The 21,572-nt window shown below is 40.9% G+C and overlaps 1 protein-coding gene across 7 annotated transcripts in view; it reads right to left on the bottom strand.

The window, feature by feature from the left end:
• The window catches only part of CSGALNACT2 (chondroitin sulfate N-acetylgalactosaminyltransferase 2), a 34,500-nt gene extending 24,414 nt beyond the window's left edge, over positions 1 to 10,086 (bottom strand). For 2 of the 7 annotated variants that reach the window (XR_003991355.1, XM_030485501.1), the window contains exon 1: positions 9,993 to 10,086. The gene's annotated coding sequence lies outside the window, so the exon portion shown is untranslated. Of the gene's footprint in view, positions 1 to 122; positions 397 to 527; positions 592 to 9,801; positions 9,969 to 9,992 lie in introns of those variants that run through there. The other 5 variants (XM_030485504.1, XM_030485502.1, XM_030485507.1 and 2 more) reach the window with 5 other exon arrangements.
• Between the last annotated feature and the right edge of the window lie 11,486 nt (positions 10,087 to 21,572).

The raw sequence follows: 21,572 nt of genomic DNA, 5'->3' as shown, positions 1-21,572 counted from the left end.
GAATTAAATTGCATGAGCATATCTGCAATAGGTAACTTTAGGTGTTTAGTTCCTAAATGGGAAGAGGAAAAAAAAATTTAAAAAAATCAGGCCTTTGGCACAAGGATCATAGTAGTACTCACAGGACACCAGGAACAAGTAGTTCAGGCATTGGAACCTGTAGGAAAAAGTTACTTCAGTGATGGGTGACGACAATCACAGGACTTATTATTCAAAAACAAAATGATCCCTATGCAAAGGGTTTATTCACGAAAGTAACACTGTGTTTTTGCCAGCAGAAATGCTATGCTGCAAAATAAAATCAAGACTAACCCTCCACAAGTTTCCACTGTCACATTAGAGACTAGAATACACAGGGAACATATCAAGGGTCTCTTACCTCCCTTGTTTCATGCAATAGATCAACTTGCTGTCAGCACTGGAGAGAAACTATGGATAAGAAATTATGTCTTTTTCCAGCATCAGGTCCTGTTTATTAATTGAATCTTTTCAGGAGATGCAACAAAAGCAGTGTATTTTATACTAACCTTGTTAAAGAACGAAAACATAGAAGAGAGTATGGTTTCATTTTAATAGTGGAGTTCAATCGTCGTAAGATCAAGCATACGTAGGCTCCACCAATCAAGCAGGGCTTGCTCTTTACAGGCTTCCCAAACCCTCTCTTGCAATTTGTGCCTCAGTTTCAACAAGTTCACTGGCGTGTGTTTTCACAACTCCAACACAGACCTTCAGGGCTGTGTGAAGGACTCATCCTGCCCCTGTACCGCATACCACTTCCTCACCCTGCGTATATGACCAGAAGATAAATCAGCATGGCAAGCCAACAGAATAGGAAACAGTATCAGTTTTATTGTCTCCATTCTCAGAGAAAGCAAGCAGGAAGTGATATCCAGCAACCTAGGAATGGTGATATTTTTGCCACAACAGTCCCTGGAAAAAGCAGTCATGCCATCATCCTCAAATGAAGGAAACATTAACTGTACTGAAACAGTTTAAATTCAATTCTTACACATCTACTGTGAAATAACAAGGAAAGATACAGCCTTTTGCTGAAGCAGTTTTATCTCCCAGAAGTTAGAGAAGCAAGTTATCATATGTCCCAGCATTTGTTGTTCCCACACAAACCCAAATGCATTACATAGTTAAGGGGACAAATGAAAGAACAACATTATTCACATTATTTACTTTATACCTAATCCAAAGTAAGCAATGAGCTTATGAATAGGAGCCCTGCTTTGGCTTCAGTGAAGCCAGAGCAAGCCCATTTGTCTGGAAACTGCTGATTTGAAATTGGAACTTGAAACCCAACCAGCTACACCTTAACTATGCTTGGTCATTATTATCCCATTTCAGATAAAGCCAGGAAATAAAAGTCAACTCATGGCCACTTTACTGTTGTTATGAAGAGAGACATCTGCTTGGCAAGTAAAAAAAGCTAGTAGGTAAAATCTCCTAGGTAAGACTAGCTGAAGGAGTTTTGTTTGTTGGCTCGTTTGTTTTAAAATTATTACTAAATTGCTATCCTGCTATACCTTCAGCTGCCATAGAATGAATAACCTTTCTATTTTACACACTTTTCCTATAATTCATACTATTTAGCTTGTGGGGTTTTGTACTGCTGTAGGCACTATTCCTCTTTCCAAATTTGGCAAAAGACCCACAAACTGAAAACTTAGAGAAGCAAGTCTTCTTCCCCTTATTGAAAGGGAATTAAAGGAACACTACTGTTATATGTCTACACTTCTTTTGCCAACCCTACTGGTTGCTAAAGTTCAACCTAAAAATGGGAACAAAAGAACAAGTAGCTACCTTAGTACAATTATCAAGGAAGCACTTTCTCCTGGTATTCCTAACATCTCGTAAGCAATGTTATTTTTTTACACAAGCATTAGACAAGGATCTGACCTACTTTTACCACATGCTTTGCAATACACATTAACAAAAAAGTCTCTGTGAAGGACTGTATAAATTACATGGGCAACAGTAACACGGCAGCGAGGTGGGTTCCCAGTCCAGGGCGCACTACCTGAGCAACCTTACCCAATTGACAGCATTACTCAGGTCCGTTCACTAAGACTGCCAAAACCTCAGAACAGTGCATGTAATGCTGCACACTCAATCATGGGCAAAATGACAGCTGCGTTACTGTGGAGGATAGCTTAAGCAAGACTAAATCACAGTTCTTAACTGCAACTTTAGCTTATCTTCAAGGACACATTGTAGTCTCTACTAGAGTACATGCAGCAAAACCTTTATACTCCGTTTGATGATAGAGCAACAGCTGCAGCAAGAAGCAGAAAAAACCCCAGCTTACAATGTCCAGTAGTCTTCAAAAGGGTAATGCTCAGGGAGGTTTGGGTTGGTTTTCTTTCTTCCACCCCCCCCCCCTCCACCCCCCCCAACGGAAAACAGTCGTTTTAGAAAGACAGAAAATCCAGTTACACATAAAGAGCACCACCTTACAGTGAATGGAGAAAGGTAAAATACTTTTTAGACACACAAAGTGTCCAAACACCTTAAAAGGCCCCAGCTAAATATTTCCCCCACACAAGATGTGTTTGCCTCAGCAAATGCAATAGAATATTAAAAGGTAACTAGTGATCCTAGCTCGGGTGCATGGCATTTGCACAGCATACCTACATTTTCGCTGATGCCATTTTCTATTCATTAACAAACCAAACACTGAGAATGACTAAAATTTTCCATTGTGGATATGTTCTTAGCCAGGGTGTTCTAACAGTTGGACAGCTAATTAGATGTCACTTAAAAAAACAAAAACAAAAACCCAAAAACACCCCCCAAAAAACAAAAAACAAAAAAACCAACAGTTAGAAACTTAATCCTGTGGAGGACTTAGATTTCCGCACACACCTCCCCCCCCCAAATTTTTCTATGATAAGAGCTCTACTGTTTTCAAGGAGGTAAAAATCCAGGTTATGATGAAGTGGTAGCTGTTGAAGTGAAAAGAGTGAGAAGTTAAATTCTCAAGTGCACTCAACTTTCTTAAAAAGACTTTCACACTTCTATGAATATCTGCCTTAAAAGCAGAAACATAAATGCAATTGATTTAAATTTTATAAAAAGTTTCATTGGACAATTGTGCACTGAGTACTACCAAAGCAATGTTCTCATTAAAGTTGCAATTTATTGTCAAATTTTGTAGGGGGTACCCTGGACCAATATTTACATAGAAATCTCTTTTCTCCAAGTTTGAAGAGCAATAAAACTTCTGAAGTGACCATTGGAAGATATTTCTGTTAAAAAAACAATTTGATATAGAAAACTGAGAAAAATGCTGCCTTGGAAATCAACCACTCTGAAGTTTTTCTTCAACTGAATCAGCTAGCACGTGGTACTCAAAACTGGGCTCACTTTGCTACTCCTCAGCCCATGAATCTAAAATGGAAGGAGGAACATAACCTACAAATATTTTTAGAATGGCTAAAAATCAGAGTAGTAGTTTAGGTTCAGCACAACAAATCAGCCATGAATGTGTCACCAGAAGTGAAAGCTGTATGCCAAACAATTGAGAAACATCTGGTGCGTTCCAGAAGCACAGCTAGATGCACTTATGTCATCTGTAATTTTTCAATTTGACATTATAACTAAGCATTAAGTTACTCTTAAATTACTAGCAATATCAGGCTTCACTGAAAGCAGAGAACCTAGCAGCTTGTCAGAACTATCTCGTTATTTGTTTTTTTTTTAAAGTTGCCTTGCATTGAAAAAGACACCAGTATGAAAAATAGAAAAACCAAACACTCAACACTTCACATTATTGTGCTCCATCTCTGTTTTGTTTTTCAAGTCCCTGAAGTCAACCTTTAGGATCATCTTTCCCACTCTTCTGTTCAGGAAGAGACGATCATAGTTCAGAGGGGAGAAAAGCCAGGAGTTTCTGCAAATCTCTTGCGTTTTCCAGGTTTCTCATGCCATTCCTCTGTTCTGCTCATATTCCACAATTATTTGTTTTTCTGCTAGTTTTGCTTCCCAGCAGGAACATACAGGTTATTACCACAAATAATTGTCACAAACTATTCAGAGTGACACATCTAACACATAGGCCTACTGGCAGCTATTTGAACATTGGTTTAAAGTTTTGTTTCCTTCTCCTCTTGGCCCCTCAGACCAACTTAAATCCTTATCCCACTTCCACCTCTCCATCTACGTAAACCTCTAACAGAAGCTCTGTAGAACCTCTAACAGAAACCCTACACAACTAAAGAGCAATTCTGAATGGTTAAACGCAAAATACAAAGTCACTGGATTATGTCTAAAATCTGGAAAAAAATAACCCAAACCAAACAAACAAATAGCAGAATCTAATACAGCACTTTAGATGTTAGAATGCAGTCCTATTCCAAACACTGGGAGCACTGAGACAGTTTGCCCTGCACAGATACCTCACTGGAGCACTGCTTCCTGACTGTGCTGGGAAAAGGCAGGCACACCAGTCATACCAGCCTCTGTCCAGCTGGTACCAACCACACCCAATATTCATTCTCCTACTTTGCAAACTGTACATCTTTTCTTTAGAAGGCTTCTATCTGTAGCAGAAGCTCCCAGATTACATGAAAGATGGGTTAAAATACTATCACTTAGCAGTCTTAATTTCCACTCTACCAGAGCACTAAGAGACATGCAAGCCATCTGCTGCCCCCAGGACTGTGAGTAGGATCAAGAGTGCTGACAAGCATCTTATTTTTGACACCACTGCTTAAGGAAACCTTTAAGAGACAGCAGAAGTGCTACCACATGTCATCGGAAAGCTATCACCCACAACACTCTTCCAGGACAGATTTCATTTCATAGAAACTGATGACCTTGCCCTCCATACAATTCCAGAGAGCCTAAACTGTGCCCAGGACAAGCATCTTGTATTTTCAGAGTGTGTTTCAAAACACAAGCTCGTTTACATCATTTCCTCTGATTTAATGCATTTCCACTGCAGCAGTGTTCCCAATGAGCTTCAGTTGCTTTCTGTGCATTGCTGCTCAAAACCTGCCCTTGTAATGGAAACACAAAGTCAACCTAGAAGAATTGTTTAAGTATTATTTCTAAAATTTCCACAGAGAAGATATGCATATGCAAACACCAGACATGCACAAAAGAGTAGCAGAAAATTTGCCTGGTTAGCTACCTTGCTACAATTAACTGTCACATGTCAAATGTCACAGAAAATACCCACAACATCTAATTAAATTAAACAAACAAAATTAATTGCAGCATCTCTGTACAGCAGCACCTCAGCTCTAAACTCTCAAGGCTTTCTACAGCTACACACCTGCAAGCCAGAAACTGTCCTTTCATGTCTTTCTCTAGTAACTGGCATCTGAAAAATTATTAGGGCTGTTTTCCGTACAAGATTAGCTGGGACTAGCTACCCTGATTGCCAAATCTAACTATGTAACACAAAACTGACCTAGCTTCGTATGCAACTTTTTGGAGAACTCAAGTGCTGCTTCAGTTCTGCACATTTTTTCTTTAGTTACCTATAGTGTACATGCACATAAACTCCACCAGGTAAACGTTCTTATCCCTCTGTCTATTGAAATAATGCATTAATTGACAGTTCAGGTCATTTCTGGCCATAGTAGGGAAGCTGATGGGAATCCTCACTTTTGACACCAGCAGGACATGTACGCTGGCTGCCGGATGCTGCTCCAGGCTTTCCAGCCAGCCACCGTAGGTGACATTTGTACCAGAAAACCCAGAACCATGAAGGAGAAGGATCCTCTTCACCAGTGAAACAGAAACCTTTAGTATGGGGGAGGAAGAAAGGGCAAAAAAACCCAATGAGACAGACCTGCCCTTTATCACCCACCCACTCCACCAGTGAAATACTTGTTTAATATGAAGGAGAAAGAAGGTGTAAGAAAAACAAATGCACACCTGCCTTTTCTTTCACCCACCAACACAGCTGCCAACACCACAATCCTCAAAGGCACCTACTGAGACATGCTCACCCTCCCCACTGCAGGCCAGGCAGGCAGATGGGGTCTAGACCAAGAACTTCCCAGGACCATGATAAGGGCTAAAGGAAGTCATCAGACCCAAGTGCACAGTGCTGGAAGGCACTTGAACTGCAGGCAGACACTAATTGGTAACAGGCCAATCACTATCATTATTTTTCATTACAGTTGGAGATTATTAAGAATGACAGGAAATGGTTAGATTAAAAAAGTACATGCAAGATTTCCTCACATGATAGCTTGCTCATCTCAAGTCATATCTGGATACTCTGAACTTTGCTTTGAAACACTGACACACCATTGATGCTCTTTCCAATGCTCACATTCACATTCACAGCACCTGCAATGGCTTGCCAGCTTTATCAACTCATTAATAAAGTTTTAGAGCATTTGGTCTGTGAATGGGAAGAGCCTTTAAAAATTGGTAAGGTAAAGCAGAGACCATTCCAAGATATACCTCCCACCATATGCTACTCTGAAATAATTGTGGAGCAAGTGTCTACTACCAGCCTTACCGTAAACAAAAAGAACCAGTATGGACAACCTAGTGCCGGCATATAAAAAGTACAAGCTTCTCATAGGTGTTTTAGCGTGCCATATTTTCATGTGTAGCAAAATCTTCTAGGATTCAGAAAGCAGTTAATTTTCCTTTCCCATTCAACCTCTGATCTTTAGTGACTATATACAGCTTCAATGATTACCTAGTTTCTCAGACTTTTTTTTTTTTTAACAGTTTCTAAGCTAGCAGTGGCCATCAGAATCACCAATTTAGATTAGACACACAAAGTGTAAGATACGCAAGAACTATTAAGCTGTCTAACCCACCTGTCTACATTTTTAGGTATATGCAAGATACGCACAGCCTTAGTGCGTAGATGAAAGACTTAAATGAAAGCAGCAGGTAGATGCACCTAAAAAAGGCCTCAGACTATCCAGTCCCACTCCTTTCACACCAGAAGACACTGATGACAAGGAGGGCTGCAACTTGCAGAACTGCTTCTGCCTTCAGAAATGTTCACTGCTTTTCAAAAGAGCTTCATAAAAAAGAAATTAAGAGTATTACAATCATTATGCACTTTCAGATTTTTCTAATGAACAACAATATTAATGGATGTTCTGGGCTTTTCTAATCATCATTCAGACTGAAATTGTTCTGGTGCTCTGAAACTGAAGCTGTGGCCATAACTCAAAAGTAAAACTATATTCCCATTCCCTTAAAAAACCAAAGCATTATATTTCTTTATGAATGTCTTGAGAGTTATGATCACATTTTCCGATTTCCAGCACTAAGCTTGCAAGAACATAATTAGTTGCATTGATAAAGCACAGTATCTTTTATTTTTCTTTTTTTACAAAAGCTATTATGTTTCTGAAACATTTTCTTTTCACGGTGCCCTTTGAGAACTCTAAGATTTATTTATTTATGTATTTATTTAAAGTCTTGGGCTTGAAATCCCTATTTGCCATTTTATTTTTCCAGAAGCAAGATTATTATAGTCTCTTCCCATACTTTTATTCTGGAGAGCTGGTCTTCTAGAGGGACAGATACACTAAGAGAAAACCAAACACATTATCAGTTCCAGTGCTTATCCAAAGCCCGAGTTTCATCCCACATCCATGTTACTGCTTCAGCATTATTTAAAGAGAAAATACTGCAAGTCATGAAGCTTGCTTCATAATGACAGTTTCAGAGTTACAAAAAATATTGTGCAATTTGTTTTCTGCAGTAAAAAACCCAGCCTCATATTTCTCATACTCTCCCTCCCCTGAGTTTAGTTTTATCTCTTTTAAAAGTGGAGGTCATTCTGGTGATCCTTTTAACAAAGGGGTCCACAAAATACTTCTGCAAGGCACAAACATACTGTGGAGCAGGGGTAGAAACTGTTGTTCCAGATATGTTTGTGGGTTTTATTGGCAACAGACTGCAGCTACTTACATTTAACTATGCCCTCAGATGATGTTTCTCATCATCCGAGTCACTTCTGACTTGGGAAGACCCATATCCCAGGACTGGAACTTAAGTGCAAAGAATTCAAATTCAAGAATAATTTGGTACAACTTCTACCATGATGCATCAGCCTTAATGACAGGTTTAGGGTTTTCTGTTTGGTTTTGGCTTTTTTTCTCCACCCTTTAAGCCTGAGGAGGACACTGACACAGAGTCATGGGATCAAGAAAGGAAAGAACTATTCATGATCAGCTAATCTTAATCATATTGAAGTTTTCATGGCTTTCCTCCGGGAACAGACAAGCTAAACAATTTGTTTGTACTGTACAGTCCTATACCTCAAAAATCATTGTTCTTCCTTAAATTCTGAGCGTACAGATGGTTTAGGACAGTGGCGCTGTAGCAACACAAAGTGCAGGTCTCCTGATACTTACAATAAGGACTCACTGGGAAAGAGTATCCCATAAAAGCCTCAGGGTATAACTGAAGCTTGTAGCTAACACCCAGTCAGCAAAACGCATCTATGTCCACTGACGGCTACTGGGAATACTTCCAAGCCACTGTCTTTGACAGTGCTTGGGGACTCACTATCTAGCTAATAAATAAAGGGAAGCCAGAAGTTTCCTTCAAACACAGTGAAGCAGGATAGGAACTTTCAGCTAGTGCATGTTGGAAATGAAACTGTCTTACTCACAGGCCCCAGCATTTATAGTCATCAGGGAAAAAAAAATAAAATTTCTTTTTTATGACCTTAGCTTGAGGGATATTCAGTCAGTTAGAACAAACTCATTCTTTTTTGCACCTGATTTACCCATCAGAGCAACAGAACACACTTAGCCCTTACCCATCCTCTACTAGCTCAGCAGAAGAGATGTGTCTCAATTTCCGCCTGATAAAGAGACTTGAAGAGAAAAAATAAAACAACCAATCAAACACACACAACTACAAAACCACAGAATAAAGTAAATGTTAATTAAGCAGATCCAGATTATACTTCACTGGAACCATGCAGATTCAAGTTTAACTTTTTGTCCATTCAGTTCTAAAAGCTGTCTTGCAAATGGCAACCTCCCTGTTTCTGCTTTAGTATTTCCCCTGTGCGTTTGCTTCAGGATTAATAGACCCATAACAATGATGCAATTTTATTTTTGATGTTCAATATCTATACATTCCAATTTCAGAGCTTAAAAGAGCACGGAATTTAGAGCTGGCTGACAAAAAGGAGGAGATGTAAACCATAGTTACGTCTAAATACCCCACTGAAAATAGTTAAGTGCCTTCTTATAAACACTTCCTCTGTTTCTGGGGGGTAGGTGGAAGGATTTAGGGTTTCTAGCGGTCTGAGCGACTTCAGACCCAACTCCCCAGCCAGCCCCTGCACTGAACTGGGAGATGACCGCCCCAGCTCTGCGCTGCCAACAGCTACGCCCGGTCACAGCGCGATGGGGGAGATCAGCACTGATGCCTCCTGCAGAGGTTCAACCTCACCGCATTTCCAACGCTGTCCCCAGATGCGCGCATCTCCAAAAAATCACTCTCCAGCACATTTAAGGCCAGTTAACACAATGGAAACGCACCCGTGAAGAGAGATTAATTTTATTGTCGAGACAGCGCTAAGATAAAAACTGAATCAGGTCTGTAAGGCCCGCACCACGAGGGCGATTAAGAGCCGTCTAGAGCCCATCTGTCTACCCCCCGGCACCGCTGCCACCCCGGGGCAAAGCGGAGCGGGCACCAGGGGCCGGTCGAGGCGCATCGCCTTCCCTCCCGTCCCCTTCACCCCGCCGCGGGCCGCTAGCTCGAGCTGGCCCCAGCCCCGCCGCACGCTCCGCGCCGCCCAGCGTAGCCCGACCCACTCCCGGCCGGGAGACAGGGACGGACCCGCCGCGGTGCCGCTACCCGCCGGTCGGGCTGACGGAGCTGCTCAGCACCTTCCCGTGGCAGCAGGGAGACGGCCGCGGTCCAGCCTCCGCGGCGGGCGGGCAGGTGAGGGGACAAGGAGCCGGGTGAGGATCGCAGCAGGCCGGGGAGGGGAGCGGGGAGCCGAAGGGGCGCGGGGCGGCCGTACTCACCGCGCGGGCCCCACCACGGAACCGCAGCCCCACTTCCTGTGCGCTAGGAAATGAGCAGGCGGGGTGCCTCCGCCGCGGCCCTTAAAGGGGACGGCACCGGCCGCCCCTCACCGCCTCCGGGGCGGGACCGGGCGGCGGTGGCGGCCGCGATGCGGAGCATCCCACCCCTCCCCACACCCCCCCACGTGGCGGCGGCCCTGGGGGGTGCCCAGCGGGGCCCGCGGACCCCTGCCCGCCCAGCGCCCCGGAGTGCCCTGCCCCGCACCCCGGCCAACGCACATCCCGAGGCTGAAGGCTCTGGTGCGCCCTGGGGAAGCGAGATGTGTGTCTGAGAGTTATCGTTGGGGGTGTGATAGGTACGCCCCTGTGCGGCCGGTAGCGAGCAACGTGCGGAGCTACCGGGAGTGCTCGTCGGGCGGGTTTGCTCATCGACCCTAAGCCACGCGTGACGCGCGCAGACCGCGGCAGGTCTAGTCGGGCGCAGGGGGAGAAGGGCGCATCTGGCCCCAGGCCCACGAGCGTGCGCTGCCTGGTCTGCACGGGGCCTCGCTCGGCTGGCGCCGGGCCGCGGCGTGCTCAGCATCCCAGCCATGGCAACTGCCGCTGCAGGGAAGCAGCCGCGCTGCTGGGTGAGGGCCGCGCTTTTTCTGCGCTGCCCTATCTCGCACAGCTGTTCTGCCAAGACAGGTGCTTGTGCGCCTCTCCGGGCACAGCCATGGCACTGTGTAAGTGCGGATGGCAGACACTGCAGTGCCAGCCGTGGAGATCAACGGCGGGCGGAGGTCCAGCAGCAGCACAGCGATGCTGGTTTTACAAATGGTAACAAAACCGTAAAACTGTGAGGTAGCCTTCATGCTGGAGGCGCAGGGTCTACGACAAGCAGAATTTACTAATAATTATTTTCTACTTACCCAAATATATATTTACAGTTCGGCATTTCCAGAAGAACATTTCATTTTATTAATTATTTTTGTGCAGGGCTTGACTTGAAGCCAGGCTTAGGATCTTGTGCACTTTTCAGCAGTCTGCAGGAAGGGTGGCCTATAACAGCTTTAAACGGTAAGGCCAGGAACAACTCAGGAAACAGATGAGGTAGTAGTGTTCTTTCACAACTGTATATCGAATGTTTCTGGCCTCACTCATCAAAACCAGAGTCCTATGCACTCAAAAGCAAGTAAAGGCTTATTCTTGTAAAGGCCTGCATGCCCTACTTGACATCCCTCTGCTGGTCAGCCTGTAGCTGCTCACTTGCCTGAAAGGTAGGCACTAAGTGCTTTCCAGAGCGGAGCCCTCGATGGTGTTGGCAGCAGAGGCTCTCTCTGTCACATTAGAGCTCTGTCGATGTCTGCACCCCATTTAGCACAGAGCAGCCCTTTGTCTTCAGGCAGACGGAAACCCGTTCGTTCATAAATAGCTACACCACACAGCCTGGGAGGGGGATGGGTGGCCAAGGACCTGGTCTGTTTGGTCTGGATTTCAAGCCCTCAGACAACAAAGGTCTTTCCAGGCAATACCTTAAATAAACGGTGATTTTAAATAGTTGGGTTTTCCACATAGACTGGGAACCCTCTTCACTGTCAGGCTCTACATCAGTGCTCTGGTCCAGGGAAAGCACACTTAACTGGTGTGACCAGCCATCTGTGTGAGCACTTTCCTACCCTTTGAAGCTTCTCATGAGGCTGGATCATTAAAGTTAGGTATCCATCAAAAATACAGTTGAAGAATCTCATGAGAAGAGAGTTATCAGAAGGTTTTAGATTTTCACATATGTGCTTCTGAAACTAGGTAAACGTGGGCTCGTTCTTTTTTCAAAAACAGTATGTAAATATACTGCTATTTTAAACCTGACCTCATGCAATTTTTCAGTGTTGCATATAGTACTCATTGACTGTTGAGTACGCCTTAGCTCTTGCTTGTCTTCTGTGTTGTGGTAAATGGGTAGGAGTTTATTAGACATCTGTGTTATTTTACTGATGCTGGAGACTGCAGTTTTCTGTAGACACAGTACTATTTGGACATACAAGAAGATTACAGAATGGAAATAACTGAAAATACTGATTTAATTAACAATGTAGATCTCAAATAAGCTCTGACAACCCTGCATCGCCCACTGGTTGGTCTTCAGAGAGCAACCCTACTCTGAATACTGTCTGTCAGGCTTTCTAGGTACCACGTTTCTGCATAAAAGCTAGTTGCCACTGTGCAGGGAGATCTCTACAGTGCCTTATAGGAGATGGTACACAGAATACTTGTTTCTTCTTTAAGTGCCAGTTTCCTTTATTTACCAGAGTTCCTTAATTTTGATTTTTTTTTCCCAGATTGAGAGAAGGAAAGAAGAATAGGTTTCTTAAACTATACAATTTGCATATTCATAGTCATCTCTTTGTAAGAGGTTTACCTCACAACAGGAAAAACAATGTTTTTGCAGTGATGTTGTGTATAATTTCCTGACTCTTCTATCAGAATGAGCTATTCCAAGATTAGACATTCCTTCATAACTCAGACCTATATTTATGCTGACAGATGTTGTAGTTCCCATTTAGTGTTAGTCTTACAGGCCTACAGAGGAATTCCCAGTTTGTGAATAAAGAAGGTAGACTTCCTAGCATCTGAAAGCAATAAGTATATATATATATTTAGGTGACATAGCTCTGAATTTTGTTAAAATGTTATGATAGGATGATTATTTTAGAGACAGACAGGCTTTTAAAAAGTTTTGCTAAACTTTGTTAAACGCTGTTGTTAAATTGGTACAGTTGGGGGAAAGGAAGTGGCTGGCAATAGCTTATTTGAAAAAAGAAAAAGTTTTCCAGAACAGCATTAGCTCCAGCCTCCAGTGGGTTTTGGTTTCTTTCTTTCCTATTTTTTTTTTTTTTTTTTTTTTTTTTTTTTTTAAAAGCATATGTGTGGGCTGGAGGGGAAGAAACAATATAAAAGAAAAGAGAGAGGACCTGATCTGGCAGCATGATGCCAAAGTGAAGGAGTAATGTAAATGAGACCAAAGGAGAACAGAAAAAAAAGCAATCCTTCAACAGTGGATATTTTTCTTCTCTTATCCTCTCAAGCTGAAATGAAATGTGTATTTGGAATAAGAAAAATGGTCTGTTGTTTTGCTTAAAAAATCAGAACTTTAATTGCCAAACAATAGTCATTAATTTGCCTTGACACAGGGTTTTTTGTCAAATACCACAGCTCAGCCTTGCTGATGGCACAATTCCAAGGCAATCCCATGTGAAGTTGCTTTCTGTATCCTTGTTTTAGTTGTTGCAAATTATTTATAACAAATACTGAACAGCACAACCATAAGTATAAGGAATTTTTAATAGCCTGAAATAAACCACACTATAGTATTTTAATCATCTTGATTTATATTTTCTTCCCTTAAAGTCCTCATTGTAAGATTTTACTCTAAATTATATTCTAATTTGTCTCTGGTCCCATCCAAATACATATTGCTAAGGGCTATGAAATAAGGCGTCATAGGAGGGGTGGTGCAGTATTATGCTAACCTCGACCTCAGGCTCCGTTGATGATGCTGTAGTGTGAGCATCAACCAGATCACTGAAAGCCTAACCTGGGGCTTGCTTTATGTGTACCTCCCAAAGTAAAAAGGAAACCATTACTGTTTTATCATTATCATGGAGCATCTACAATGAGTATTAAAAGTGCTTGGAAAGTCTAGATATTTTACTGCTTTAGAGGCTGAAATAATCTCGACTTAGGATAGGTTTAGGAGAGACAGTGCATTTGTAAACTTACTTTGCACCAACACACCAGAGCAACTCTACCATGCAGTAATCTTCCCATATTTATTGTTACTGTTCCTACATTTATTGTAAACTGTTACTGTTTATTTTGCATTGTCGAGACGTTTTGACTTTGGCAATGCTTAGACTTTTGGTCTCTATGCCTTTGAATGTTGAAGGACTTTATTTACATTGTGGGTTGGTATCAAATAAATACTAATTTTTTGGTATTATAATGTACTAAATTGTGGACCCAGAAGCATATAATTTATATAATGTTTGGGAAATGAACTGCTATAAATTGTTTTTTCCTGCTGTTTTGGGATCACAGTTGCTAAATTACTTCCTTTCAGAAATTCTCATTAGAAAACAATCTGTACAGACTATATCAACGACAGTATCAACTGACTTCAAATTTATAGAGTCTTTCCATACATTAAAGCAGACTCAGTAATTTTTGTACTCATTCAAGAAAATAGAAAACATTCAGATTATCAGAAAAGATAATCAATACAATCACAGCTGTAAGTGAATGTAAATACAAATCAAATTTATCTACTATCTGAAAAAGCTTTCTTCTGGTAACAAAAATGTGTAGTATAGTCCACCTATTTTTTCTTTGAATACTGATAATTTAGTTTAACTTTCTCAATGGTGTTGGCATCTGGAAAAGCGTATGGAAGGATACATCTGAATTGTTTGGATACAGTCTCTTAAAAAAACTTTTTTTTTTTTTTTTGTTTTTTTTTTTGCAATCAGTATGCAGTCACTGTTAGCAACAAGTGTTGGCTGAGCTCTTTCATCGTAGTAAATGGATCCCAGAAATATTACTGTACCAGAAGTATGTGTGTCACTTTGGTTTGTGCCGCAGAGGATCACAGAAGGGGAATTGCAGGGAGCTGCGTTAAGTGCCTAGGCTCTGCTGCCTGCTCCAGCTGAGAGCAGCAGGCAGTATTCTGCAGCAGTACCTGATCATTTTTCCTGGCCACATGGCCTTATTTTTTCTGGCAGGCATAATGGGTTATATGCCCAAGGCTCCACCGCTCACTTGCAACTGCACCAGGGTATCATACCAGACTAACCAGTAACAACACACATGGAAAGTAATTCACGTATGTAGTGCTAGAATTCTATATTGGTTTATTTCTGGCTATTCCAAGACACCTTTACCATATAGCTTTTGTGTAATGACACCAGGAAGTGCTCTAGGCATTTTTCTAAAAAGATAAGACAACTTCATCACAAATATATTGACTATAAAGCAGCCCTGAAACGAAGTCCAAGCAGCCATATTCCTTATGTAGAATGGAAAACAAATTAGGAGGACTTTGACTAGAGAACTCAATATTATGCAAAACACCAAAAATGACACATTCCTTTTTTTTTTTTTTTTTTTAAACTTCTCTGGTATTGCAGAACAGTAAGCTGTTAAAGCTATAAAGTAATACATTTAAAATCAATTCTATTAAAATATTTTTTAAACTGTAGCTTTCACTGTCAAGGATGCGGAAAAAGAAATAAGTTAGGTCATTCTATACATGAGATTTAGGACAGACAATCTTTCATGAGCACTCCTAGTCTGAGAAGATAACAGTATAAATTATCAAGGTCTTTTAGTTGGTTATGTGGTTGGGTTTCTTTTTGTTCTTGAAAACCTCATGCACCAAAGCTTGAATTATTCAGATAAGTATCTACATTAAATACAGTATCTTTATAGAAGGAAACACTTGGGCTTCCTTAATCTGAGATGCTTCACGTTTTATACAAAATACTTGGTATGTCAGCATTTAATATGCCTTACTGCATAACCTGTTGTACCCACTGAGCTTGTCCAGTAGTCAAAAAAACCCACTACCACCTTACACGCAAAATAAAGACAAAGCTGTAGGGGCATACAAAACAGAGATAATCATACATGCTAACAGATTAACAAACAGTTAGTGCAAGGCCAGTGTTTCCAGCATTAGGTGCAGGCTTGTCTGGCACTGTCCAAAAAACATCTCCCTCTAAGTCCAAACTCCAGTCAGTTCATAAGTAATGTTTGTTTCTCCTGTTTCTGGTACCACTCATTGTTCTGTATACATCATTAACATGTTTTTAAATGCAACTTTTTCTGCATTTGTAAACTACTCCTCCTGTAAAATGACATGGAAATAATAGTAAAATCACATTATGACATTGATTTTATTGGTAGTACTTTACTATCCATGACTGAAAAATTCTCACAGTGTTGAAATAGTGTAAGAGAGGGCTAAAGGAAGGTAAGATGTACACTATTCCCTCATCAAGAGGCTAACACAGAATATCAACAGACAACCAGAAAAAAAATACCATACCTCAACTTAGCAGTTGAAAATACTGCATTTACATTTTCATGGAAATCAGCAACTGTTCCTGTGGTGCATAAAAACGGTGGCTGATTTTGAGAAGTCTGTTAAAGCATGCTATTGAGAGTTCACTATTACTATAAAAGCAATTGGTAAAGATGAACTGATTTTCAAAGTCAGGGTCAAATGTTACTGACTACATTCCTAGTGGTGTCACAAGCTCCTCTTTAATTTTTGACTTGTAACAATTGTTTTATTATTTTTTTTATTAAGAAAAAACTTTGCTAATGCAAATCTTGTGATGGCTCACATCTGTCAGTAAAATAGAATTCTAAATCAAATTAATTCAAAGCAAGATTTTACATTACAAATGCAATCATAGGAGAGCTGAATAGCAAGATGCTTTGAAATTCACTTGAATTTGTTCCCACTCCTCTCAAGAGCAAGGAAAATTTGTTCCCGCTTCTCCTTTCCTGCTCCTATTTTTAGAACTAGAATGAAAAAGATGCGATCTGGCAGCCTGCTCCCCATTTAAATTAAGGAATATAAGGTTCAGATGGAATTGAATGGTTATAAATGACATTTCTGTTCCATTTTCATTCCCTTTTTAATTCAGATTTCAAGAACATCAGCTACCAGTTCTGTGACTGTGCTAGACAAGCAACTACTTGTAGTATTTTAAAAAACAAATCATATCTATGACAGGATAAGCACAGAGATAAAAAGTCTTTAAAATTGGCTGTTTCTGCAACTCAGGCATCATAGAAATGGTGTGCAGCCTGTGTTAAAGTTAACATGGGTTAATTTTATAACTTTAACATTTTTGAGTTTAACACTCAAAACATGAGGATGTTCTTCATGAATGCAGACAAACGCAAATTATAAAATCTGGCCTCATGTAGCAGGTGAAAAAAATAGCTTAACCTGTGAATGCTAACAAGCTGCTGATATTTGTATGTTTGTGTGGGGCAAGTGTCTACAATTTTGATCTCTTGGTCACAAGCCAGCTGCTTGATAGCTGCAGCTGTGAGGTTTGATAAGACCTGGGCTAAACACAAGCAGCATGTCGTGAATCCTCCAGCTAATAATGAGACATGAGGCAGACCTGGCGATCAGGATGATGTGAGCTTGTGCTTCTGCACATTGGTTATTTACATGGGAAAACCTAACAGCACTGGGGTTCTGGAAAGATGAGGTGGAGCCAAAGGAAAGGATCCTTGAGCATCCCTTGTCTGAGACAGGTAACTGCCAGCAGCAGCCCAGCATGAACTGGCACAACTTTCTGCCCCAGCTTCTCAGGCCATCAGCAACCTCCCTGCTGTGGAGGGAGATCAGAGCACAGCAAACCCAGTGCCAGGGACTGGGAGCCACCGAGGGGCCGCGTGGAATAAGCAAGTAGGCTAAAAGCTATAATGTCAGTTTTTAATTTAACTCCAGTATCCAGATTAACTAGTGGCTCTTGTTTACCTGTGACACATATGGAGGTGATGCTTAATTGCTGAGGGGGATGTGATATTTTTGTATGCTTTCTGTTGTAACGTGGATTATAGGGTCAGTATGCAAGATACAGCACTGTACCTTCTCCTGCTGCTCCCCCAAGCTACATTCAAATTTTGTATTACAAGGTCTTTACTGTACGTTTAATGCCTTTTATAGCAATAAGGAGAATATGCGCTATACATATTACTACATTTCAAGGTCTAATAGCATGAATAGTGTTCTGTGTTGTCTAATAAATATGTGATTATAATTTGAAATGGTAACTATTCTAAGTAATCTCTAGTTTAAGGCCTAGTGTTTCAAAACAGTAATTTCACATTTCTTAACATTAGTAAACCATAATGGAGAGTCAGTTAAGCAAGTAAAAATAATTCAAAAAACATTATTTCTATTTGGTGTAAAAGTTTTCTCTGATGACAACTTCTTGCAATCTAATTTCCTTACTTTATGTGTATGTAAAAAATGGTGATAAATATCTTTCAGTATAAATTAAAATATTCTCAGTAGTGTTTTTACAAAAATCCACATGATCTGTTTCTGCTCAGTATTTAACAAATTGTCACAGTTCATTTTAACAAATGATCCTGGAAGAACAACACTGGATGAGACCTCCAACAATCATGTTTTAAAAAAAAACCCTTGTAATAAGCATAAACTTAATGCCTTTATATTTGCTACATCTGGACCAGGCCACTGTTCAGAAAGCCTCTGCACATGAAAACCATTTGAATGATTTCATGACTCAAGGCTAAAATCTCTCAATTATTTATACCCTGTAGCAGAAAGAATCTTTCTTGTCCTCTGCTGTCAAACCAATCACTGACAGTCCTGACCAGGCAAAAACTATCTTGGAGAACAGTGAACCCTGCTCATTCTTGCTGCATACGCATTTAAAAAAATACACTATAAATCTGGTATTTGTCTCCTGGATATTTCCATGGGTTTTTCCTACATCTCAGTCTTAATAATGCTCTTCCAGACTTTTCAATCATCTTCAGAAGATGCACCCTTTAGCAGCTTTCTCCAGGAATGAGAGCAGCCCCCCCCTTGTCTGTCATATTACCCACCACTTACTCGGGATTCCACCTTTTTGACATTTTACCTCCCAACAGATGTAAGGTTGTAACAAAGTTACTCTAAATTTCTTCCCTTTTTGAAAATACTCTTAAATAAATGGATACTATTCTTGTTACTTGTAGCAATTCGGTAAACAAGTAGGATCAGTGTATTCTAATGTTTTATTGATTTGCATTGGGCTATACCTTACTTCACAAAAACTGGAAGAGGAAATGGAATTGTTTGGGGTTTTTTTCCGCAAAATAACCTTAAAATTTACCTAAATATAGGCAAGGAAGATTCTTAGCAAACCAAATACTTATAATACAAGTTCATTTGATATAGTTTTATTAAAAAATGTAAAGTACTTCCATCCTTAAGCATAGTAAATTCAGACAGGAAATTGCATTGGCAGGGAGCTATAAAAATGGCACATGTTGCAACTGAAAATCAGTGCACACATCAAACTCTTTCAACTATGATCATGTCAGGAGAGAAAGCCCTGAATAGCGGAAAAATTATGTAAGTGCTTTAAAAAGTATTTATGTGACCTGTGGAATGCAGAAAAATCAGACTGGAAAATGACCGATAACCAGATCTAGGCTGAGTTTCTACAGGAATTCAAATCTGTGGCTATATCATGGGATAAAAGAGTTTAGGTTTGGCAGACCAAAGTTTCTTGTTCTACATCAGATGTCTACCATCACAAGGCAAAAACCTAGGGAAATGCATATACGCTCCAACCAAACTTGTTCCGTTTGTGTCTGTACACAGACTAGATCTGTTTCACATCTCTGAAGCCCCTGAAGATGCAGAAGGTTTATTTTGGCATTTCTAAACCTTCCTTTTGTTGCTGGGAATTTGCTGAAATTTGGCTAATGATAATGGCACGTTTAAGAAAGAATTGTATAAACAGATTGGTTAACAGTAAGAAGCCAGTGTTGGAAGTGCCAAGGGGTTTTAACAGCTACAGCTTTCTGTGGGAGGAGATGTGTTAGCTACAACCCCATGGGATAATCTTAAAGGTGTTTTCCAACCTACATGATTCTACGATTCTGTGTAAGGATAACTTTCTCTTTTCGTTACAACCTTGGAGCTCTGGGCATATACAATCACAAACCATGCTATGGTTATTAGGTACCAACCCTCTCTTAACATCAGAGGCTACATGTACATTAACTTCTCAGTTCAGATCAGGGCTATACTTTTAAAGCGAACCTCCATTCTTTAACTTCAGAATGCATTTGTTACATTGCAGGGCTTAAGAGTGTGAGTCTAGACCTGCGCTTGCTGCCAAGCCTCCCTGCGAGCCCTCACCTGATGCTTTCTGCATGGCCTATGCCTAGGAGAAAGGATGTCTGCCTTCTGACAATTCTGTCTGCTCAGTAGCTTGTCCGTTCACAAGTTTCAAGAGTGAGAAGGTAGGGAACACCATCCTGCAGAATATGAATAGAAGAAGGGGTCTCCACCTCCTCACCATCTCAAATCCTTTTGTTCCTGCAGACTTCAGCATAAGGGAAAGTCTCCTATCGGCAAATCCATGTTCCTGCCGAGATCAGCTCAAATAGAGAATAAGGAATACTGGGGTGATAGCAGAGAAGAGAACACACACCTGCTATTTGCAGTCATCTGCAGACTCCTTGTCCAATAGAGATAGTGCTAGTAACTCCGCAACTACTTTTGGCACCAGTGTTTTGAAAGATTAAAATCATATGTCCCTGCAGTATTCAATAATAAATTATTTTGCAAACATAATTCTAAAACTAAGGCCCTAGATATGTTGGCTTACATTCTATTCTATCCTCCACTTAGAGATTAGAACATGTAAAAAAGCTAGTCCTGCTACACTGGACATGCTTTCCAGCAGGGAAAATCAACCATATTCTGGGCTGCACCAAAAGAAGCATGACCAGCAGGTTGAGGAAGGTGATTCTTCCCCTCTACTCCACTCTCATGAGACCCCACCTGGAGTACTCCATTGAGGCTGAGAGACTTGAGGTTGTTCAGCCTGCAGAAGAGAAGGCTCAGGGGAGACCATGGAGCAGTTTTCCTAAAGGGGACGTACAAGAAATCTGGAGAAGGACTTTTTACAAGGGCATGTGGTGATAGGACAAGGGGGAATGGCTTTAAACTGAAAGAGGGGAGATTTAGATATTAGGAAAAGATCTTCATTATGAGGGTGATGAGACAGTGGAACATGTTGCCCAGAGAAGTTGTGGGTGTCCCATCCCTGGAAGTGTTCAAGGCCAGACTGGATGGAGTTTTGAGCAACCTGGTCTAGTGGAGAGTGTCCCTGTCATGGCAAGGGGGTTGGAACCAGATGAGCTTTAAGGTCCTTTCCAACCCAAACCTTTCTATGATTATATGATCTCTATTTCTCTTTTGGGACATGCCAACACATTTCTGAAGTTCAGAAATAATCATAATATCTGGTTCTGTTAATAACAATCTCTTGCAAAGAGAGTGAGAAAATGAAGCTGATAAATCAGCTCACACCACCACTTTCCCCCCCACCTCCCCCCCCCCCAAGTCTCTAACTTAGTGCTTTAGTTGTATGTCATCTTCTAAATACTAGAGAAAATTTACACAAAATGTGGGGGTAACCTAACTTCCCATGGGGACTTCTGCAGGTACCAGGCTGATAGGACCCTACCCCTTACCTGCGGAGCAGATGGGAACAGTGACTGCTTTTAACTGTTACCTCTTGCTTTTACCCTACTCCCATTTTAATACACTGCATCTGTGCACAACTACATTCAGTAATTCTGACCATGCAACTAGTGGATCTTTCCACTACATCAATACTGTGATAAAATAGGCATCTTTTTATATTAATATTCTGAGTCAACATTTGCTCCATTGGCTGTATTTTCTTTCATAAAGAAAATTAAATTAGCAGAGGCTTATCAAAGATGTAATGGGAGGTGACCTAGGTTAAAGCTGAGTGTTCT

Source organism: Strigops habroptila, chromosome 5, assembly GCF_004027225.2.
Source record: "Strigops habroptila isolate Jane chromosome 5, bStrHab1.2.pri, whole genome shotgun sequence".
In the NCBI taxonomy this organism is placed as follows: domain Eukaryota; kingdom Metazoa; phylum Chordata; class Aves; order Psittaciformes; family Psittacidae; genus Strigops; species Strigops habroptila.
Note: the sequence above shows the minus strand (reverse complement) of the source record. Positions and strands in the feature narration are given on the sequence as shown.